Here is a 7,159-nt window from a genome sequence, read left to right on the forward strand (position 1 = left end):
GAAAATCAAAAATTTAAACTTTTGACTATACAAAATAATGAAAAATTACATTTTTCGGCCAAACTATGCAGAATACGCTTAAAGATGAGTTGAGAAAAATTATGCAATTGAAATATATCTCCAAATTTTTTATGAATTACTTTTCGATAGGATGCCTAGTTTTTTATTTGATCATGAAAAACATCATTAACAATCAAAAAAATCTTTTGGATCTCGCGCTTCGCGCTCGATTATGTATTAACCTCGCGCTACGCACTTGGCCTTTACGTTTTCGCACATTCTTGTGATTCGTGCACAGACCTTTTAAAATCAAAGGTCAACGGATCAACAACTGTAGTATTGTTATTGTAAATTCTCTTTTGTTAATGCTCTTTTGGCTTTAACGAACACATTTTAATCACGTATCTCGAGCTTCGTACTCCATTTTTTCCAAAATCTCCACTTTCACACATAATACTCAACACATTTATATTAAATATAATACATTTTGTATGTAACTCTGCTCGGGACTGCTTATTTAGTTATTGCAATATAATGCACAAATTGTATTTATCATTATTATTTTAATCTATGATTAAAGAAAAATTACAAGCATCTACATAGTGTCTAATGCAGGAAAGTATATAGGGCCCTATTTAGTGTTCTATACGGGAACCCGTATAAGGTGCTATGTCCTCTTACTTTTTTTCTGTACTTTTTCCGAAAATTTAATGTTTTAGTTTTGAATCTTATTTTTTACGATTGAAATAAAATCTGCTAGTCCTATCTAAGAATGATTAATAATAAATTTATATATCTTTTCAGGTGAACAACTTTTTTCTGTTAATTTTAGTTCATACCTTGTAACGTTATTTAAAAAAATTAATTCTTTTATATTGAATGTTGTTTTTTACGACCAAAGCAAAAACTAAGTGTCATATCAAAAGTTATGCATGAAAATTTTCCATTAGATTTCAGTTTTTTTTAAAAGCGTAACATTTGTTCATTTATCTCTTTCATAGCTTGTGTCGTTTGTCAGAAAATTAACTTTTTTATTTTAATTGTTTTTTACGCATAAAACGAAAACTATGCACCCTATAAAAAATATTCAATAAATGTTTTTAGCTCTTTTTTTGATGAACAATTTTCTTCTCGTTTTTTTCGTAGCTTGTGTCGTTAGTCCAACAAATTTTAATTTTTTTATTTTTAATGTAGTTTTTCACGACTGAAAACAAAAACTATGCGTCCTATTAAAAAGTGATATGAATAACTTTTATATAGAATTTTTGATTCTCGAAAAATGAAATTTCGAACATTTTTTAAAATGCGTTCGCTTTTGGAATTTTCATCAAAAATAGTCGGTTTTCGAACTCCTTCTTTCTTTTTAGGCCTCAAAAGGTGTCCCTAAGCAGAATCCAGTCTGATCAATTTTTCTATAGTTAACGTGTCGACAGAATACAGACCACAGACAACGGACTACAGACTACAGTCAGACGGACAGACAGACAGACAAACACTTTCGTGAAAATCGTTTTTCTGACTCAGGGGGTCTTGAAAAGTGGAGATTTGATGAAAACGGACAAAGGAAAATTTTAAAGAAAACCAATACCTTCTCATTAGGATGAGAATGTGAAAAAATCTGCCCACTGTGTGGGAACATTCCCATTATCACGTTTGTCTTTTAATTTCTCTTTCGTTTTGTGTGTGGGGTTTCAGAAAAATATATTTTTTTATGCTTTTAATGTTATATTTTACCATTAAAACCAAGAACTGTAATATCAAAAAATTATTCATGAAAAATAAATCATTTTTACATTCTCATCAGAGAGGGTATTAGATTTGTGTAAAATTGAAAATTTATTTGTTTAAAAAAAGCACAAAACAGCTTGTAAATAATTAAAACAATATCAAAATTATGTAGTGACAAGTTAACCTCCAACTCACTATATAAGATACCCAATTGAAGACGATTAGAATCATTATAAAACGTAAAATGGCGCCAATATTTTGATACCAAGACTTAATAAATTGTAAATAACTCATTACATTTTTCAAAATTTTTATTACAAAAACTTATCAAATACTTTTAGGTTTCTTGCGATATGAGAATGCTAAAATTTTAATAAATTTGATTTTAAATTCTCGAAAGCTTCTAGATTCAAATATTGAAAATATTTAATGTTTAATATTTAAAAAAGTTTGATTTGTCTGTGCCTGATTTTGAAATCTTTAAATTTGGTAGGCTTAAAATTTTTTATTGTATAGTATTCGATTGTTCAGGAGGATTTATGTAATTAAAAAGTTTCAAGCTTCAACAATAATGTATGGTACAATTTATTTTCAGATTTTTTGAAACTGAGTTTGAAATGCCAAAATTAAGAAATTATTATGTTTAAAATTGAACAGTTTAAGAGCCTGAATTTGAAAACAAAATTCAAAATTTCGATCATTCATATTTTAATTTCACATTGCATAATTTAAAAATAAAAAATGTAACAGACTGATTTAATGATTTTATTATAAGTAAAACTTTTAAATTTTTCTGAGCACTGATCATTTTTAATATAGAATTATATAGGTAAGATGAATTTATGTATTAATAATGACGATAAATTAAAAATCGAGATATTTTGATATAAAAGTCTTTTATCTTTAATAGTATTTTTCAATTGTCCTATTAAAAAGTGATTTATAAAAATTTGTAGTTCTTTTCCGGACAAAACTTTTTGTTAAATAATTTTGTTTTGTAACTTGTGTCGTTTTTCCACAAAAAATTTTTTTCAGTGTTATTTTTCACAAATAAGACAAACTTGATTTGTTTGAATATATTTTTTTAATTCGTTTTTTCCTTAAAAATGATCATTATTGGCCTAATGATATATTTATTAACATTAGCTTATTCGTTTTGAATTGTTTGAACAAATCAAATTGGTTTGAACAATTTTGTGTCGAATTTTTTTTTAAATAAAAATTATTACTGTGGGTCTAGCGGCATATTTGTCAGTAATAATTAATTACTGATTAATCATTAATTTATCAGTTATATTCAATTAATAATTTTTTTTTTTTTAATTTCCAAATAAAAAAATTAATCAAACAATGTTGATAAATATTCCACTAAAGAAATATAACTAATTTTTATAAAATATATTTAAAGAAATTCCAATTGTTTAAAAAATTGAAAATAATTTAACTGATGTTAATGAATGTTCTACTAGACTAATAGTAATAATTTGTAGGGGACCTAAAAAGAGTGTCCCAAGAACGATTTTATCCGTTCCTTTTTGTGAGAGTTATCGTGTTTACGGACGAACGGACGGACATACAGACGTAATGGTAAAAATTGATTTTCGGATTCGGGAGTTCTTTTCCGGACAAAACTTTTTGTTAAATAATTTCGTTTTGTAACTTGTGTCGTTTTTCCACAAAAAATTTTTTGCAGTGTTATTTTTCACAAATAAGACAAACTTGATTTGTTTGAATATATTTTTTTAATTCGTTTTTTCCTTAAAAATTATCACTATTGGCCTAATGATATATTTATTAACATTAGCTTATTCGTTTTTAATTGTTTGAACAAATCAAATTGGTTTGAACAATTTTGTGTCGAATTTTTTTTTAAATAAAAATTATTACTGTGGGTCTAGCGTCATATTTGTCAGTAATAATTAATTACTGATTAATCATTAATTTATCAGTTATATTCAATTAATAATTTTGATTTTTTTCAAATTCCAAATAAAAAAATTAATCAAACAATGTTGATAAATATTCCACTAAAGAAATATTACTAATTTTTATAAAATATATTTAAAGAAATTCCAATTGTTTAAACAATTGAAAATATATAAACTGATGTTAATGAATATTCCACTAGTCTAATACTAATAATTTGTAGGGGACCTAAAAAGAGTGTCCCAAGAACGATTTTATTCGTTCCTTTTTGCGGACGAACGGACGGACAGACAAACGTAATGGTAAAAATTGATTTTCGGATTCGGGAGTCTCGTGATGTGAAGATCCGTTTAAAAACTGTTGTATCAAATTTCAGACAATTCTAAAACTTTCTTAATCATAAATGATAAGAATATAAAAAACAAGTGAAACAAAAATCACGTACTCATTGTTGTTGTCCACCTAATCAAAGAGATTATAATTCCTTTGACCTAGTAGCTCACATACTCCTTAGATAGTAGTTTCGAAATGAGGAATTTTATTTCTATTTATTTGCTAAAGGGAAACTTTAAACTTCAAATCATTCTTTAATAAAAAAGGCAACAGTATTCTGTTTTTCTTAAAAATAATCAGAAAGATTCAAAAACAATTTTATCAACAATTAGAGTTAATTAAAAAGATATTTGGAAATCTTCGGGTTTTTCTTTAGGAACATAGACAAATTTGGTAGAAAATTTATCTTTTAGGACGAATTCGAATCTTTTTAATTAAAAATCGAAAATATTTATCATTTTAAGTATCAACTATTACATTCTTCTTTAGAATTTATATTTTTTGGCGAAAAATTCAATTACTTGGTTTAAACTTAAACTGCTTTGTTAAAAATTTATTCTTTTTCATATTCCTAATTCTGGTTCAAAACTCATACATTCGATTAATGAAGTAACCATTTCGTTTGAAATGTGTCTTCTTCAGCTGGAAATTAATTTTCTTCATTTAAAATGATTTGTTTGGTTGAAAATTAACTTCTCTTTGAAAAATCAATATTTTTGGAATTAAATATTACATTTTTTGTAGAACATACGTCTGTCTTAGAAAATATTCAATATTTTTTGGTTTAAGAGAGAACTGTTAAAAATTTATCTTTTTCGATTGATAATTGGACTATTTCGATGCATAATAATCTTTTTTGTTCCAATTCAACTGTTTTTAAATAAAAGTAAAAATATTTTTGGATTGGTATATTAGTTATTACATTCTTTCTTGAAAATTAATATTTGTTATAAGAAATTCAACTACTGGGTTGCTTTGTTGTTTATTTTTTCAATGCAGATTAAATGTTAATGAATGCAGGGTGAAATTAACATTTTTGGATTAATACCCAGTTTTCTAAGCAGATATTAGAAAACGTATTTTATTTCATGCTTTCGTGTAACGTTAAAAATTGAATTAAATTATCAAATTTTTAAGAGGCTGTTAAATTATTCATTTTTAATTACCAACAGAATAGTTAAATTAATTGCATGCGAAATAACTAATAATTAGTTTGATAAACTTAATTTCTTGACGTGTACTCACAGACAGGAAGTGCCAGCAAAGCAAAAATTAAGACTTTCATGATGGTTTTTCACAATAATATACGAGAAAAATTGGACAGCCCTTTTTTTCTTGTACTGCGGTCGAAATAAGTATAACGGGCCGTTTATATACTGTTTTTGCGATTTTTGAGACAAAAACCTTCAAAACGAGGAAAAAAAAATTTAACTCTAGTGGAAAACACGTCTACGAAAATTAACTCTTATCAAAGTTTCACTGCCGGACCGCAAAGACGCTCCAATTTTAATGAACTTTTTTTTCTCTGCTGAGTTGTTGGAATAATTTGTTTTATATTATTTGCTTATTTCAAAAAATATTTTTTTTAAATGAAATATTGACTCAACTAAAAAGAAAATTGATTGATCTCATTATGTAGAATCAGGATCATTATTTTTATCAATGAAGTAAAAATTGTTTTTTTAAGTTACTCTGTAAATGTAAATGACAGATATTTCTCAAGTTATTATGCGAAATTGTACTAATTCATATGAGTGTGTTCCATTTTACTTATTTCAAAAAGGATCGATACTTTTTTTTTTATTAATGAATTTAAAAATGTTATAAAATAACTCAAAGTAATAAACAATACAAAATTCAAGTCGAAAAATGGTTTAATAACCTTCAAGACCTAAAACGACTTTCTGCTGTGCAAAAATCTCCATAAAATGCACAGTTTTTAATTTATCCAACTCTTTTAAATAATACTCACTTACTCAATTTTTAATGCAAAATAACATTTCTTGAACAATAATTTGAACTATATGAAAAAGCAAATTGAGTTTTTCTTATTTAACAAGGGACCCAATTCTTGTTTAAAAATATTTAAAACGCTTAAAAACGACCCAAAGTAAAAAAATAACACAGAAAAGTTGCAAATACAAAAATATTTTATTTAACATCAATGACAAAAAATAATGTTCTGCTATACGAAAATTTTCATAAAACGCACAGTTTTCAATTTATAGAATTCTTTTATCATAAGTTTTCTACTAAGATTTAAATATGGAATAGACAACATTAAACAACAATAAAACAACATTTTAAAATATGTAAAAAATAATTGAACTATCTAAAAACTATCTAATGCTTATAAAAATATAGAAGTTTTGAGTTTAAAGTTGCGTTAATAACCTTACTGACCAATAAATATTTTCTGATTTTTAAAATACTCTGTAAAACGCAGTTTTCTATTTTATTTTATTCTTTTATAATACTTCTTAACTCAGTTTTTTATTTAAAATAACAATTCCTAAACAATAATTAAAAATATTTAGAAAAAAATTAATCGCTAATTTAAATATTACCTATTTAAAAAAGTGATGGATACTTTATTTTTCTTTCAAATATAAAATACTTTGAAATCAGAAGAAAATTTATTTCTGTAGAGAAACGTGCAAGAACTTGCAGGTTACAAGTGATTGAGTCTCACTGTAGTCGGACGAAAAATATTGGTTTGCTTCCTCCTTGCATTGTCAATTATTTCATTGGGAAAATTCTTGATTTTAAATTTTTAATCTTTCTTTTCTAAAATGAAATGCATTCTTAATAAAATTTTAAAAAATGTTACTGAATTTTTTTTTTGCTTAAATATTTTGTTTAAAAAACGCATACCATTTTTTTAAATGATCAAGAAAATATTATAATTGTATAATAATATAATATTGTATATAATATAATTGTGTATAATATAATTGTATATAATATATAATATATAAAATATAATTGTATAATTGTATTTTTAAACATTTTTCAAACCTTATAACCTTTTTTTATTGCCATTTATTTTCTAATATCACTAGGTTTTTATAAACATACGAGGGTGGATTGATAAGTTTCCGGCCTGACCAAGAAAAACAACGTTTTTAAGAATTTTTTTTTTTTATTTCTCAACATAATCTCCTCCAAGGCT

Source organism: Belonocnema kinseyi, chromosome 3 (assembly GCF_010883055.1).
Source record: "Belonocnema kinseyi isolate 2016_QV_RU_SX_M_011 chromosome 3, B_treatae_v1, whole genome shotgun sequence".
Classification (NCBI taxonomy): Eukaryota; Metazoa; Arthropoda; class Insecta; order Hymenoptera; family Cynipidae; genus Belonocnema; species Belonocnema kinseyi.